The sequence below is a fragment of the Carassius gibelio genome, chromosome A6 (genome assembly GCF_023724105.1).
Source record: "Carassius gibelio isolate Cgi1373 ecotype wild population from Czech Republic chromosome A6, carGib1.2-hapl.c, whole genome shotgun sequence".
In the NCBI taxonomy this organism is placed as follows: domain Eukaryota; kingdom Metazoa; phylum Chordata; class Actinopteri; order Cypriniformes; family Cyprinidae; genus Carassius; species Carassius gibelio.
This window is the reverse complement of record NC_068376.1, coordinates 25439575-25454316: the sequence shown is the minus strand read 5'-3', so window position 1 is coordinate 25454316 and position 14742 is coordinate 25439575. Positions and strand designations below refer to the sequence as shown.

Below are 14742 nucleotides of genomic sequence, written 5' to 3'. Positions count from 1 at the left end.
AGCCTCACGTTAAACAAAACACAAACTAAATCCTATAAACCTAAGGAACATGCTTGTATATGCGCATATTTGTATGCGCATTTGATAAGCGGGCACCCTGCCCAGCTCGGTGATCGGAAGCAATCCGCCGCACAGAAACAACTAATCAAAGCAGTAGCAGCAGGTGTTTGCATTCTAGAAACCCTCCGGTGTTGTCCCTCTGCTTATTTACACTAAGCACAGCTCATTCATTTTTGAACACACCCTACAGGTCTCGGTGACAGAGACAGCTGACACACATAGTGGAAGAAAGCACAGCTGTTATTTTTCCCCACCTTTACAATATCAAACGGGATAATGGCTCGCAGCGAAGTGCAGTGTGATAAATAATTGATAGGATAGTAACACAGCAAATGGAACATTCAAAGGTCAGTGCATTGTCTTGCCTGTTGCTGCCCATAGTCCAGGAATTAAAGAACATTCGAAAGGGTAATTTATACAGTGGAGGAAGACAAATATTTTTGTCTTGAGAAACTACACTTGTTGCATCACACCAATACTGCACCTTTTCAATTCAATTCGGAATGGCACACAACCATGGTTTTATTACTATCAGTGTTATCTATTCTTTTTTATTATTATTAATTAATATCCAAAAGCAAAAATAAATGTTCTCTTTTTAGACATACTACTGTTCAAAAGTTTATGCTTACCAAGGCTGCATTTATTTGATCAAAAATACGGTAAAAACAGTAATATTGAGAAATATTATTAAAATTTTAAATAGTAAAAAAAAAAATATATAATAATAAATTAAAAAAATTATACATTTTAAATTGTGTTTTTTTTTGTAACAATGTTAAATCTTTTAGTGTCAATAATAATAATAGTAAGAAGAAGAATTAATTACTGACCCCAAACTTTGAATGTTAGTATATGAATGAATGATGTATTAATAAACAAACACCATACCATAAAAATGCATTAGGTCATCATTTTTAAGAAATGAATTGCCTAGCATGTGCATATTAACCTTAAAGAGATTTTATTCCCACTCCCACTGACTTACTTTGTATGGTACACTCTAAAAAACGCTGGGTTGTTTTTTCAACCCAACTGCTGGGTTGAGGCCGTTGGATAGGACTTTGGGATGTTTTAACCCAAGTTTGGGTTGAAAATAACTTTCTTTTTTAACCCAGCGGGGTGGGTTGAGGACGCGGACGTGAAGGAGAGCACGCACGTCACGTCAAAATCGTACGTCTCCAGTGCGAGCAGCCGCCATTTTCTCAGCGTGATAGAAGCGAGTGAAAGACTATGGTAAGTAACGTTAAATATTCAAAATGTAAAGTTATCTTTTATTGTTTACCCGGTTGTATGAAAGGCGGAAGGTTTTATGAAAGGCGGAAACAAAGGAGCTTAACGTTATATACGTTATATATAAAAACGGACGCGGTTTTCGCCTCGGACACGGAGGTCTTAACTGCCTCATGTAACGTTACTGAACGGAGGATGTACTTTTAATATAACGTATGTGAATGTATTTTGTCATATTTACATAAGATTTTACATTATCTGTTCTCTTTGAGGCGTTAACAGACGGTTATGGTCACGGTTACGCTCATGTAAATTTGTCTTTTTTTTCGCGGTTAAACTGAATGTATGTTTGTCTCCTAAAGGAAACGGCATTGTGTAGTAAAGACTAGCATAATTATTTAGAGGCTGTTGAAGTGGTAACTGTTAAAAGTATGTTTTACATGTAATATTTCAGACTTGTCCAGCTCCTGTCTTCATTGTCCTCGCGCTGAGAGTTAAAGACACAGAAGCTGTTTGTGTGAGGAGTCACAGACCTGTGTGAGGATGAGGAGGAGGTGTTCTTCTGAAGAGAGGGACAGACGGTTTAAGGAGAGTAAACTTCAGAATAACATCAAGTTATCTTTATTTTTACTAAGACTAAAATAATGTGTGTGTTTTTTTTAGATGTTGAAATCCAGAGACAAGATAACTTCATTCTTTTGAGACTGATGTGAGTTAAATTATTATTACTTTTTTTTTTTTAGAAAATTAATGTTTCTGTTGTGTCCTGCCTGTTAACTTCACATTTTGATGCAAAAACAGTGTGATTTTATATATGTATGTATGTATATGTTAATATTTTATTGAAACCATTGATGTCCCTCTTTGCAGAACTCAAACTAACTGGAGTTAAGGACACACAAGTCTGCTTGTGTGAGGAGGTGGTTTTCTCAGCTTCTTCTGAAGAGAGGGAAAGATCGTATAAGGCAAGTAAACTTCATAATTTCATGTTATCAGTTGTTGTTGTGTTTTACTAAGAGTAAAATAATGTTTGTTTTTTGTTTTTGTAGATGTTAAAAGCAAGAGACATGGGAGAGCATCATTCCTTTGAGATTTTATGTAAGTTATTTTTAGAAAATAAATTTTTCTGTTGTCTCCTGCCAGTTTACTTCACATTTTGATGCAACAACAGTGTGATTACGTGCTCATTTCATTAAGACCATTGATGTCTGTTTTTTATTGCAGAACTCAAACCAACTTTGGAGTTGTCTGATTTGGAGAGTCATTATTCTTGGTCTTCGCTCTTAGAGGTAAAGTTCACACAAAAAATAATTTACTTGCCCTCAAGTCATTCCAAACCTATAAGACTTTTGTCTGTCTTTACAACATAAATTAATATATTTTTAGTTTTCTCATAATATTTGTTAATCCATTTATAGTTTAGATAATCAGTATTTTCAAGCTTCATAAATATAGAGTTATTGTAGAAGTAAATTCTGATATTTATATATGAATACATCTTAAATTATATGATAGCAAACATGTATGTTCAAAATAAAATACTGGTCTCCCAGACCAGCAATGGAGGACACAAAAAGAGAATATTAAATATATTCATATGTTTTCCAAAAAATGAGCAGATTTTGTATGAGTCTGGAAAAACATGAGGAGAGTAAATTATAAACATTTTAATTATTTGGTGAACTAACGGTTTGAAGAGCAGCCCTCCATGTACGTGAATATTGTGAGGTATGTGAATGTCATGTCTGTTTTAATGTTTCAGTAAAGAAGCTTTCTGAAAGCAATATTTATTCAAACAATATCGCATGTCCTCACACTAGTGCTGCCATTATAGCATTCTGGAGCGCTGTGGTGGACTGAGACATTAAACAACCGCACAAAGTGTTGAAACTTTAAAACCGATTATTTACCTATCCTTACGGATGTGAATACACCTCTACCTGAAAATGGATAGTTTAATTAAATGTTTAATTTTTTCAAATGTGTTTCTCTTAGGCCACTGATGAAGAACAGGCGGTGACTGGATGAATCCTGGTCAGAGAGGAGAATCTTCTTTCCCCTAAACAGCAGTGGTTTTAAAGGAGGACGCTGCCCTGGATGATGTAGATGTCACATGCTGTGCTGATGGGGTTTCTTCATGATTACATCAGTTATGCTAAAGAGATCATGAAAATTGACTGTGATGCATGATCTGTATTCATGGACTATGAAACAAACTGTAAGTGTATAATTTGTTTAAAAAAAAAAGTTAAATGCTTTTTCTGTGTTGTTTAGTAGAAGAGTTTACACTCTGTCATTCATACACCTGCTCACATTCTTTCACACACACACACACACACATGCGTCTGTTAAATGTTATAATATCAAAGTTAATGTTGTGATTTATTTGTGTACTGTCATGCCAGAATAGTTGGAAAAAAACCTAACTAATTGTAAATTTATTGTATGTGTTTTCGTATATTTTTATACAATTGAACAAAGTCCAATTTGATTTTAAGTTATATTCATCAAATGTTCAATGCTTTATGAACTCTGTAGCTGTTAATGCCATCCTTTTCTGCATTTCTTCTAACATGTTACTTTTTGACTTTTCTCTTGTTTTTAATAAATATTTTCCTTTTGGTAATTATTATTTGTGTGTAAAAGTGATATGTAAAATGAACAACATTTGTAGGTTTAATGCCTAGCTCAATTTGGGTTCATTTTAACGTAGAAATGCATTGTTTCCCCACATGGCTACACTGCGAGTTTATTTTCTGCCAGCAGGAGGCGCTAAGAGCGAGAGAGGTAGGTTTCTCCGGTAACGGCTGCAGAGCGGTGCTGAGCTCACAAACGCTGCCTTATCAAGCACATTCGAAATGATATCGAACATTTTCTAAATACAGTAGTTTTCCTTCTGAAATACACTGATAAAAAACACCCGCTCTGTTTTTTTAAACCCTGCAATATAGTCATTTTAAACTATAAAAAAGGCAACCCAGCAGGCTGGGTTAAATATGATAACCCAACTGGTTGGGTTAAAACAACCCAGCGCTGGGTTCGTCCCTTTTTGACCCAGCGCTGGGTTGTCAAAATAACCCAAATTGGGTTGTTTTCAACCCAGCAGTTTTTAGAGTGTACAAAAAGTGTTTCCAAAACATATTCTTTTGTAATCAAAAAGAAAGTCTGGAATGACATGAAGGTGAGTAAATGAACAGAATTTTCCTTTTTGATGAACTAACCCTTGGGTACCTAGAGTTATGTACGCTGCATTTAACACTCTTTTCATTTTCAAATAGCTTTTGTGCCATTTCCAAGTCAATTTACAACTAATCCAATCTTTCTGCAGTCCTTCCTGAGGAAACAAGCCGCACGGCAGGTTGTGCTTGATATTAACCGCTAGAATGGATGCAGAATGTGGTCAGAATGATCCTACAGGACTTCGGGACACTCTAGTTCTCATGCCGACCGTATGGCACAGGCCCTCAGAGAACCCCAGACATCTGCGACCAATAGTCTGCCCTGTCACGCTCCCAACATACTGCCAGCAGAGAGAGAGAAAGCGAGTCTAGCAGATCATCAGATGAGCACAGACACCCGCTGCGAACATACCTCTATGGACTTATCACATATGTGCATAGCCTTCTTTGTTTCCATCTCTGGTTGAAAGCACCACAGGCTTGTCTATGCATTTCTAAACTGGCGTACCTGGTGATCTTGCTCTCTGGATAAGGAGATTCAGCTCTGTAATCTCATTAACCATGCATGTCCCATTAATTTTCTTTCATGGTCAAGCAAGTTGTCACTTCTGTTGTGGCTTTCTGGTTCCAGCACCACCCACACCCCCTCTTTTCGCTTTCACTGAGCAGATGAAGAGAAGCTAATGATAGCCCATTAAAAGACTGATCCGCAATGAGGCCTGACTGTGGGGGAGGGCAGAAGAGGAAAACACAGCGCAAGTCACCGGAAGTGACCGAGGCCGCTGAACACTTCAGCTGGTCAATTTTAGAAAAATTAGCCTCTTGAAATTGGGTTTTTGCAAGTCAAACTGTATTCTCTGAATCAAACTGTCTCATTCTGATGCAAGTGTGAAAGATGCACATAGAAATAACATTTGGGAAAAACAGACAACTTTCGGTCTCCACAACTTTGGTTCATTTGGATCAATTGGATCCCACCTGCCGTTGGTCTCTTTTAACTGTAATTTTGGGGCTCGCGTCATCAGCGGAGAGAGAAGATGTCAGTTTCACTGTATTACTGAAGTATTAGTCCCTTTGGATTTAACACCAAACTTTAAACAACACTGGAGTTTGTTGGGTGCATTGTAAGAGATTCTAACAATACAAGCTGCTCTCTTGTCAATCAGACTTAGAGTTTAAAAGAAGAAAAAGATCTAGTGTAAAAAAAAAAAAAAAAAAAAAAAAAAAAAGATGTTCAAGAAACATTTCTTATTATTATTGTCATCAGTGTTGATAATTGTTATGCTGCTTAATATTTACATTAGGTGTATTCTTGGATGAATATAAATGTATTTGAAATATACATTACTTGTTTATCTTTAATTATTCTATTTTTTAACACTTAATGACTTAAAATGAAATATTGGGTTGTCATATAAGAATTAACAATTTTGATATGCAATGCATATGAATTTAGTCACTTACCTTGAACCTACTGCAACAAATAGTCTTTTAAATTCAATTCTCCAATCTCAGGATGTCCCTGCATAATGAGCTGCATAATGAGCCTCCCATTCAACTGTGCCACTGTGAGGGAGGACTTACAAGAAAGAGAACAAAATAAAAGTATATAATTTTATGTTTGTAGTTTATTAAGAATATATTTAATTATCCCACAACATAATTTAATATCCACTTGGGGGAGCAGTTAAACAGTTTATTAGGAACAATCAAAGCTGACTTTCAAATTTTTTGGCATCCTTTCTCTAGTCACACAATCCTTCAGAAATCCTTTTAACAATCTTATTTTCTACCAAATAAACCCCATTTATTATCATCATTATTATTATTATTATTATTATTATTAATGTTGAAAAGAGCTGATAATATTTTTCAGGTTTTTTTAGGGGGAATAAATCGAAAGAACTGCATTGTTTTTACATTTGTTAGAGTTATCTCTATTTGTCACATTTATATTATTTACATCAAGCTTTTGAATGGTATAGTATTGTATATTGTTATTGAAACTTCATAATGTTTCACTTGATTATACATTTAGTCAGGAATTATAGTTTGGAAAAAGTATTTGGAAAAAGTCTAACTAGTAAAATGTTTACACGTTATGTGAAAACTAGTACAAATAAATAAAGAGAGACTTACTCTGTTTATGATCTCTGCTGAATAAAGTGCTTCATTCTTTTTTCTGAGGAAATCCATTTCTCAAATCCTCAACCACATCACATCTTTTTGGGGTGAATTATGTCTTAGTCCTCTCATCGCGAAGCAAACAGTAAAATAAAATAAAAACTTGAAGAACAGTCTCGCTGCTTTTTCTTCTGTGTGGGCGTATTCAAGCCGCGCGCTTCAGTTTGAATCTGAATAGCGTGTTCAGCGCGGGGGCGTGGTCACATTAAATATAATGAGCGGAGATATGAAAAATAGACATCGCGTTGTTTTCATATGGATTACTTTATCTCAGAATATTTGTTTTCGGCAGCACTTGTTCAGTTTAAAAGTAGACATTCCAGGCTTTCTATAGATATCTCTCTCATGTCTCTTCGTTGAGTATTCACGGAGTTACAGTTCATTTTAATGAAATGTTTGTACATGACGATCAGCGGAGACAAAGACTGTAGACAGCGCACCTTGTTTGTTATCTTTATTTTATAAGTGCACAAAGGTTTTTTGTTATTATGTCTGTATCCAAAAAAAACTAGACCCTTTACAGATTCGATTGATGTATTGCTCTTATCTGTACAATTAAAACTGAGAGTGTAATTTAAGTTCTTTTCGGGGTTATCAGGTGAAAATGACTCAAAACGCATATATGCGTTAATCGACTCGAAAGGGTTAAACAAACATGATTTTGATCAGAAAAGTAATATATAGATGTCAACATAAATCACCCACTGAGACTAAAAAGATTGGGTACCAGCTGAAAGAAGAAGAAAAAAAATAAGACAAACTAATGTTCAGTTATTCTAAACTGGGGTTGCAGTAACACAAGCATATATTGCTTTTTCAAGGTTGTATTTGAGTGAGTCAAATCAGAGTCTGTCAAATGCTGTCAAGTGTCGCCAAGGGACGTTAAAACATAGCACATAATTTTTGACCTCAAACCTTAGCTGAAGAAATGTCTGACCACAGCTGACCTCCATAACTTTCAAAAATGTATCCAATGTGAGCTTAAAGTATGAAAATCTGTTTCTGTTTTGAAACAATCTCAGGTCAAATAATACAGCAAACATGGACAAGCTATAATCTTTACATAATATATACGTATATATATATATATATATATATATATATATATATATATATATATATATATATATATATATATAATAAGGATGCAGATGCCAGCCCTTCAGTTTACATTTATTTGACCTCTTCTAATTTAAAGGCCAACATTTATATCAGATTGTTCAAGTATTCTTACTCTGAGATCTTTAGCTATAAAAAAAATAAATAAAAAAAATAAAAATAAAGAAAGCTATTTTGTGTTTGGCTGCAAATTCATTCATATGCAAAGCCATTTTATTAACATACATTTATGGAATCTCTCTTAACTGGTGGCAAGACATCAAGTTAATATGATTGTAAACAGTCCTTCATTATCAAAAACTCAAGGGTATGTTACTAAAAGAAATGGTTTTGTTTATTAATGCAAGTTATTTTCACATTTAAAAAGCAATTCAGTTAATTTCTCACTTGAGTGATTTAATGATTGAGTGGTGCCCCCAACATACTCAAGCACAGAAGTTTATAATTTTTAAGGTTAACAGTTTAGGGTTGGCTGCCTTAGAAGCTCTCATGCAGTCTGGGGGAACATACAAATTTTCTTTTGTGAATGAGCTGGAACACTTTGGAATATTGAAATGAATCCTGGTAGGTGTCATAGACGTTATGCATTGAGGGCACATGACAGGCTTGGCAGCAGGCCACCTAAAGGCAAATTAAACCTGAATACACACTACTATTGTTCCAGTTTTTGTATAATTGAAAGTAGTCTCTTATGCCTACAAGGCAGAATTTATTGAAATTAGATCTGATATTTGATCAGTTAAATTATATTTGTGTGAAGGCAAACCTAAATATTCATTGTTGATTACTCTTCAGTGTCACATGATCCTTCAGAAATCATTCTAATATGCAAGGAACATTTGAATTATTATGAATTTTGAAAACACTGCTGCATAATTTTGTGAAAACTATTATAGATTTATATAGGACTCTTAGATGAATTCAAAAGAGGAACAGAACAGCATTTCTTTGGGGAAGTTGTGGCCTAAAGCTTAGAGAGTTTTACTCCTAACCCTAAGGTTGTGGGTTTGAGTCTCGGGTCAGCAATACCCTGACTGAGGTGCTCTGCACCCCTTTACCTAAATTCATTACTTCAAACTTTCTATCTATCTATCTATCTATCTATCTATCTATCTATCTATCTATCTATCTATCTATCTATCTATCTATCTATCTATCTATCTATCTATCTATCTATCTATCTATCTATCTATCTATCTATCTATCTATCTATCACTCATCACCACCCCCCACCAAAAGCCAATGATGTAATTTATTGCTTTTTCCTGCAGATCCATCATCAAGATCCATCCATTGCTCATAAAGAATTCTCATTCCCATGCAATGCATGTTCCATAACAGGATAAATGGGATCACTTAGTGAACTTGAATAAGAGAGGAAAAGCCTGTTAAAGTCGACCTAAAGTGCTGCAATTTTCTACCCTCTTGACATCCCCTAGGAAAGCAATTCACGGGCATCACAGAGCACACTTACAACGTCACAATGACTTCCAGTGAGAGTTTGGGAGTGTTACTCTTTCCGTCTGAAACCCTCGCTTTCAAATGAGTCTGATAGGAAAGGCCTAACTGTAGATGAAATTCAAAAGTGCCGCAACTCCATACCAGCACTGGGTCCTTCCCCTCAGGAGACTTCTTCGATCCATGCCGAACAACAGAGGCACACCACTCACCGCTGTGACAGGCTTCAAGGTGCACAGATAAGAAAAATGAGAAATGCCACCTCTGGGAACACAGCTGCTATTGTTCTGAAAATGAAGTTGCAGAGTGGCTTTTTCAAAAGCATTGTTTGCTCCGTTTGCCCAATTTAAAAACCACAGAGGACCCTTTCACGTAGCCTTTGACGAGCTGCCAAGTGTAACTTTGTGCCCTAACTAACACTTTTCTTCTTCAAGTGACGGAGAGAATTCATAATTAATGTTTGAGAGTGCAAGGTTAATAGCTTATTCTACGAAGAACAAAACAGTATTTGAATTTTACCACATTGCAGTTGCTTATCTCTCTGCTCCTGCAATAAGAAGAGTGCTTCCTGGACTCAGAAAAGACCATCTGAAGGCTATTTTGGCTGGTGTTCTTTAGCACAGCAATTGCAATGCTATATTTACAAGACAAACCATGCTAGTTAGGGAATGGCCCTTGATACTTTGCAAATCACACTTAGAGTTTCACTTCACAAGTTTTGTCAGCTTGCATACAGATCAACAGGAGGGCTGGTATGGATGCAGCTTAGTGCATATGTATGAACCAAATGAACAGGGTACATACTTAAAACAAGCATCAAATAGACATTGTGTATGGACAAGATTTATGGCTTTTTAATAATACATTAAGAGCTGAGCTTTTGGATCATTTAAATTATGCACTGAAAATATTTCTAATCTTGTTAAATTTGCCCACAATAATCTGGCTTGCTTTACAAAATTGTAGGCTAATTCACAGAATTCTGATTATTCACCATAATGAATCATATTCATTCTTTAAACCCAAATATAACCAAAGCCAGGCTGCTTAAATTGAGGAAATTTGCCACCTTTATATTACATATACGTATCTATGAAACTGGTGATTGGGAAATACAAACAATGTACTTCAGTAGCTATAATAAGACAATTAAAATGGATTTTAATACATTGGATGTTCATAAATGCAAGAAAATGTATGGATAAGCTCACTCTGCATATTCATTGAGGGTTCTTACTTTCAAAATACTGTTTAAAGTGAATTGAGTTGTGGACTCAGTCATCAAATACAAGAATATTAAATCAACTGACATTGCGATTAAATGTACACAAACAGCACACATAAGAGAAGAAAGAAAGAACAAAATGCAAAGGAAGATCTGGGGCAATTGAAAAAACCTGGGACTGCAGACAATAGCCAAAGCTTAGTCAAACCCCAGATTGAGCGTATTTGGAGGATTTATATTCATAAGTACATATTTTCGTAGGAGTGTGTGTGGGCATCGCCCCTGAGAGGCTTGAAAGAACTGCTAGGAATAGAAAATGAAATAATTGACTGAAATAATAATAATGTAAACATTTGTTCAGAGAATTAAGACTTAAAGTACTGTATTTCAAAAGCAGAGACACAGTCAGCTTGGTTGTCTCTCCTTAGCAACTCTATTCCTAAATTAATACAAGATTCTCAAAGAATATATCTTCACTAGAATGAAATGTACTCAAAGTAAAAACAACAACAACAATAAAACAAAATATAAACAAACAAACAATTGTATTAATATTTAAACTTGAATTTAATTAACTTGAATTCTAAAATAATATAATTTATAAGCACTCTAGCAACCACTTGGAACCACAATGTTAATAAAGCAATCTCAACTTTAAAACCTTTCCCGAACATTTTTCAAAAAAGTAAAAATACAGTAATGATGTGTTCTTTCACCTAGAATATGAACCCAAAGGTCGTAAAGGTCTGAATTTCACTTGAAAGCAGCTCATTATGGTAGTTTATAGTGGTCTGCAAGAGGCTACACGAGGTCTCAGGAAAAAGTGGGGTGCTTCATAAAACTTCCGTAAGAGATGTCACGAATGCTTAATCTGAAGCTGTGATTGCAGCAGTGCTGATAAGTGGTATGAGGCCAATCAGCTGCAAACAGCAGGAGAGAGATAACTCTCCGCCAGATCCAAGATGGCTCCAACGCTAATGCTGAACAAACAGCCAAATCTAAGATGGGCTCCCTGGAACTGCTTCTTCGAATTCAAGTGTGCATAATTTTTGGCAACAAGCAAAAAAAGGTTTTCATATTGCTTTCGTTTTGGAGATGACCAGCTTCAGAGTTTCACTTGAAAAAACAAAACAAAAACAAATTATGCATAATGATAGTTAATAATATTATTATTATTAATATTACCAATATTCTTAAATCAGGATACTGGTCTGTCTGTGTTGTATTTTGCCCTGGTTTATGTTCCCATTTGTCTTTATTTTTCCGTGTTCGTGTTCATGTTCATGTTCACGTTCACGTTCCGGTCCTAGTTTAGTTTATGTTCCAATGATGTTGCCTGTGTTTCCCTATTATCTTTTGTATTTAAGTCTCTGCCTTTGAGTTCAGTGTTTGTGGGGTCTACTCATTTTGTACTTGTGTTTGCTCCAGTGCCTATTGTGTGGATTTCGCCTATGGATTAAAGATTATTTATTATTTATTAAAGATTAAAGATTGATTGCACTCCATGTACGTGCTCCTTCCAACAGCAGACCATGACAGAAGACCCACCCAGCACAGTCACCTCTGTGTTTTCCCCTCCAGTTGTTTTCTCATTTTTCCCAGTGTCTTTTTTTTCCGTTGTGTTCCCTTCTTTGCCCGTAATACATCCTCCTCCTGCTGGAGCAAGGAGACAAAGCTCTCTACGATGCCAGTCTAAAGATCAAGTGCAGAGCGCTGTCGTCCGAAGATGGTCCTTCGAGAGGAATTCGCCGCATTTGTGGAGTGGATTCTGACGAGAAACGGATCACCTCTCACCGTCTCTGTCAAGAATGATCTTGCCAGATCCACTCCTGAGCCAGAACCCATCTCCTCGAGGTGCAGCACATCAGCCCGAGCCCACCAATGCAAAGATTGCCATGATCGTTGAGCCAGAGCAAAGCCGAATGACTGAGTGGAGGATCACCCCAGATGTTGAGCCTTACCTGTCAGACCAGGTGCGAGAGCCGGCGACATTGCCCACCATGAGGGAGCAAGCCATGGATCGTGAGAGTGTGGAGTGGAGTTTAGCCCACTGCACCACGGCTGAGGGTGAGCCAATTATACATCTGGAACAGCTGGACTTAGATGGAGACCTGATAGAATGGGAAACAGATCTGGAGAGCCTGGAGGTTCACGAATACCCACACACTCCTGCCTCCTCCGCCACTGTCATCTGGCAGCCCTTCTGCTCACCCTCAGTCCACCATCAATACAATGCACCTCCGTTGGCTCCACCATGGGCTCCACCATGGGCACCATGGGCAACCCAATCAGCTTGGCTCCTCCAGGCCCCTCCTATCTCCTCCCTCCTTGGTTACCCCCATGGACTCTTTCTGTCAGCCCCCTCCCGGGTGTCCGTTCTCCTTCTAAGCTGCCTCCAAAGTTCCTACCTTCCCCTCCTCATGTAGTTTCTACGGTCCAAGGACATGCCTTCCAGCAGGGGGCATAATGTCAGGATTCTGGAATGTCTGTGTCGTGTTTTGCCCCGGTTTCTGTACCTGTTTGTTTGTATTTGGTCATGTTCCTATCCTCGTTTAGTTTGATTATGTTCCTCTGATGTCACCTGTGTTTCCCCAGTATCCTTTGTATTTTAGTCTTTGCCTTTGTGTTCAGTGTTTGTTGGGTCTACTTGTTGTGTCCGTGTGTTTGCTTCAGTGCCTATTGTGTGGATTTCCCCTGTGTTTTATGGATTAAAGATTACTGATTGTACTCCACGTTTCCATCCTGCTCCTACCACCCACTCCTGCCTCCTCCACCGCTGTCATCTGGCAGCCCCTCTGCTCGCCCTCAGCACACCATCATCCTCAATCATCGCGTTCTGTGTAATCCTCCAGTACAGCGTACTGTGACATTTACAAAGTTACGGAAAAGCACAACATTTTCATTATTGTTGTTATTAAATTGTTATATTTTATTTTTACTTTGAATTTTATTATGGAGTTGTTTAATTGATTATCACAATTAATTCACACAACATTTCTAATGTTACATCAATACAAAACAATTCTATCTGTATTTTGTATTTGTATTACAATCTATCATGGTAGCATGGAAGGTTTTAACAATACTCTTAACAATAATTTACACTAATGTTTTAAGGAGAAGTACCAGATTTCTACGCTAATTAATATCAGAAAAATATGGAAATATTATATCAACATTTGAAACAACACACTGTGAAACAACTTTTCTTGTTCTCCTCGACCACTGAAGGCAAAACATTGATTTGTACATCTTTGTTTTTTGACAGCTCTACATGGGTTTCACACCACTGTGCAAAAACGTGGTGGTTCAGCTTCCAGTTGGAGCTCTTTCCGCTGCTGTTGTGCCCTAGAGCAAAGCACTTCTGCTCCTAGTGTGCAATAAAATAGTTTACCCCTTGCTCAGTCTCCTTACTTAATCTTTCTATCAGACAAGAGCAGGACATGAGAGAAAAAGGACTCCTAGAGTCTGTTTGTGTAAGCCAAATGTCCAAAAATATCTATCATACAGTACCTCAGTAAATTTTAGCAACAGCTCTCCTATCCCTGTCAAAAACCTCTGCTCCACCTACAGTACTTACCAACAAGAGCACACATCAAACATCATCTGACAAGGATGCAGCATATACCCCTTGGCCAGGTGAAATATTTTGCTTTTTTTCATCTTCTCAAAAGAGGTAAATGACAAGCCCAGCCTGTTTCAATATCAACTACTCTGTCGTCTATTTGACAGCACATATGAAACCTAAAATACATTTCCTCAACTGAAAATATTCTGTATATGGAATTTCTTCCAAAAAACAATGGTAATTCCGTGAAGGTGGAAGGAATACAATATGGAAATGTTCTCTATGTATCAGGGTTGTGTGCCATTCAGAAGTGAATGAGGAAGCAAATAATATACGTTAGTTTAATTTGAATGTAAAGAAGTAGAATTAATGCAATATTTAACTTTTTAAACAATTTAAAAAAAAATGTTTTTGCCCCCATTTTTTATGAGCTGAACTCAATGATCTAAGACTTTTTCTATGTACACAAAAGGCCTATTTCTCTCAAATATTGTTCACAAATCTGTCTAAATCTGTGTTAGTGAGCACTTATCCTTTGCTGAGATAATCCACCCACCTCACAGGTGTGGCATATCAGGATGCTGATTACTGACATGTGCTGTTTTATCACACAGCACAATGCCACAGATGTCGCAAGTTTTGAGGGAGTGTGCAACTGGCATGCTGACTGTAGGAATGTCCACCAGAGCTGTTGTCATGAATTAAATGTTGACAAG

General features: G+C 36.8%; 2 long non-coding RNA genes across 2 annotated transcripts; both read left to right on the top strand.

Moving 5' to 3' along the window:
* The first annotated feature begins 1142 nt into the window (after positions 1-1142).
* Positions 1143-2263, top strand: LOC128015862 (uncharacterized). Its single transcript, XR_008184019.1, has 3 exons — positions 1143-1296; positions 1748-2002; positions 2164-2263. It is a non-coding gene; the product is annotated as an uncharacterized LOC128015862 (long non-coding RNA).
* A 76-nt stretch (positions 2264-2339) lies between these two features.
* LOC128015863 (uncharacterized) lies at positions 2340-3919 on the top strand. Its single transcript, XR_008184020.1, has 3 exons — positions 2340-2391; positions 2518-2582; positions 3289-3919. It is a non-coding gene; the product is annotated as an uncharacterized LOC128015863 (long non-coding RNA).
* Positions 3920-14742: the final 10823 nt, after the last annotated feature.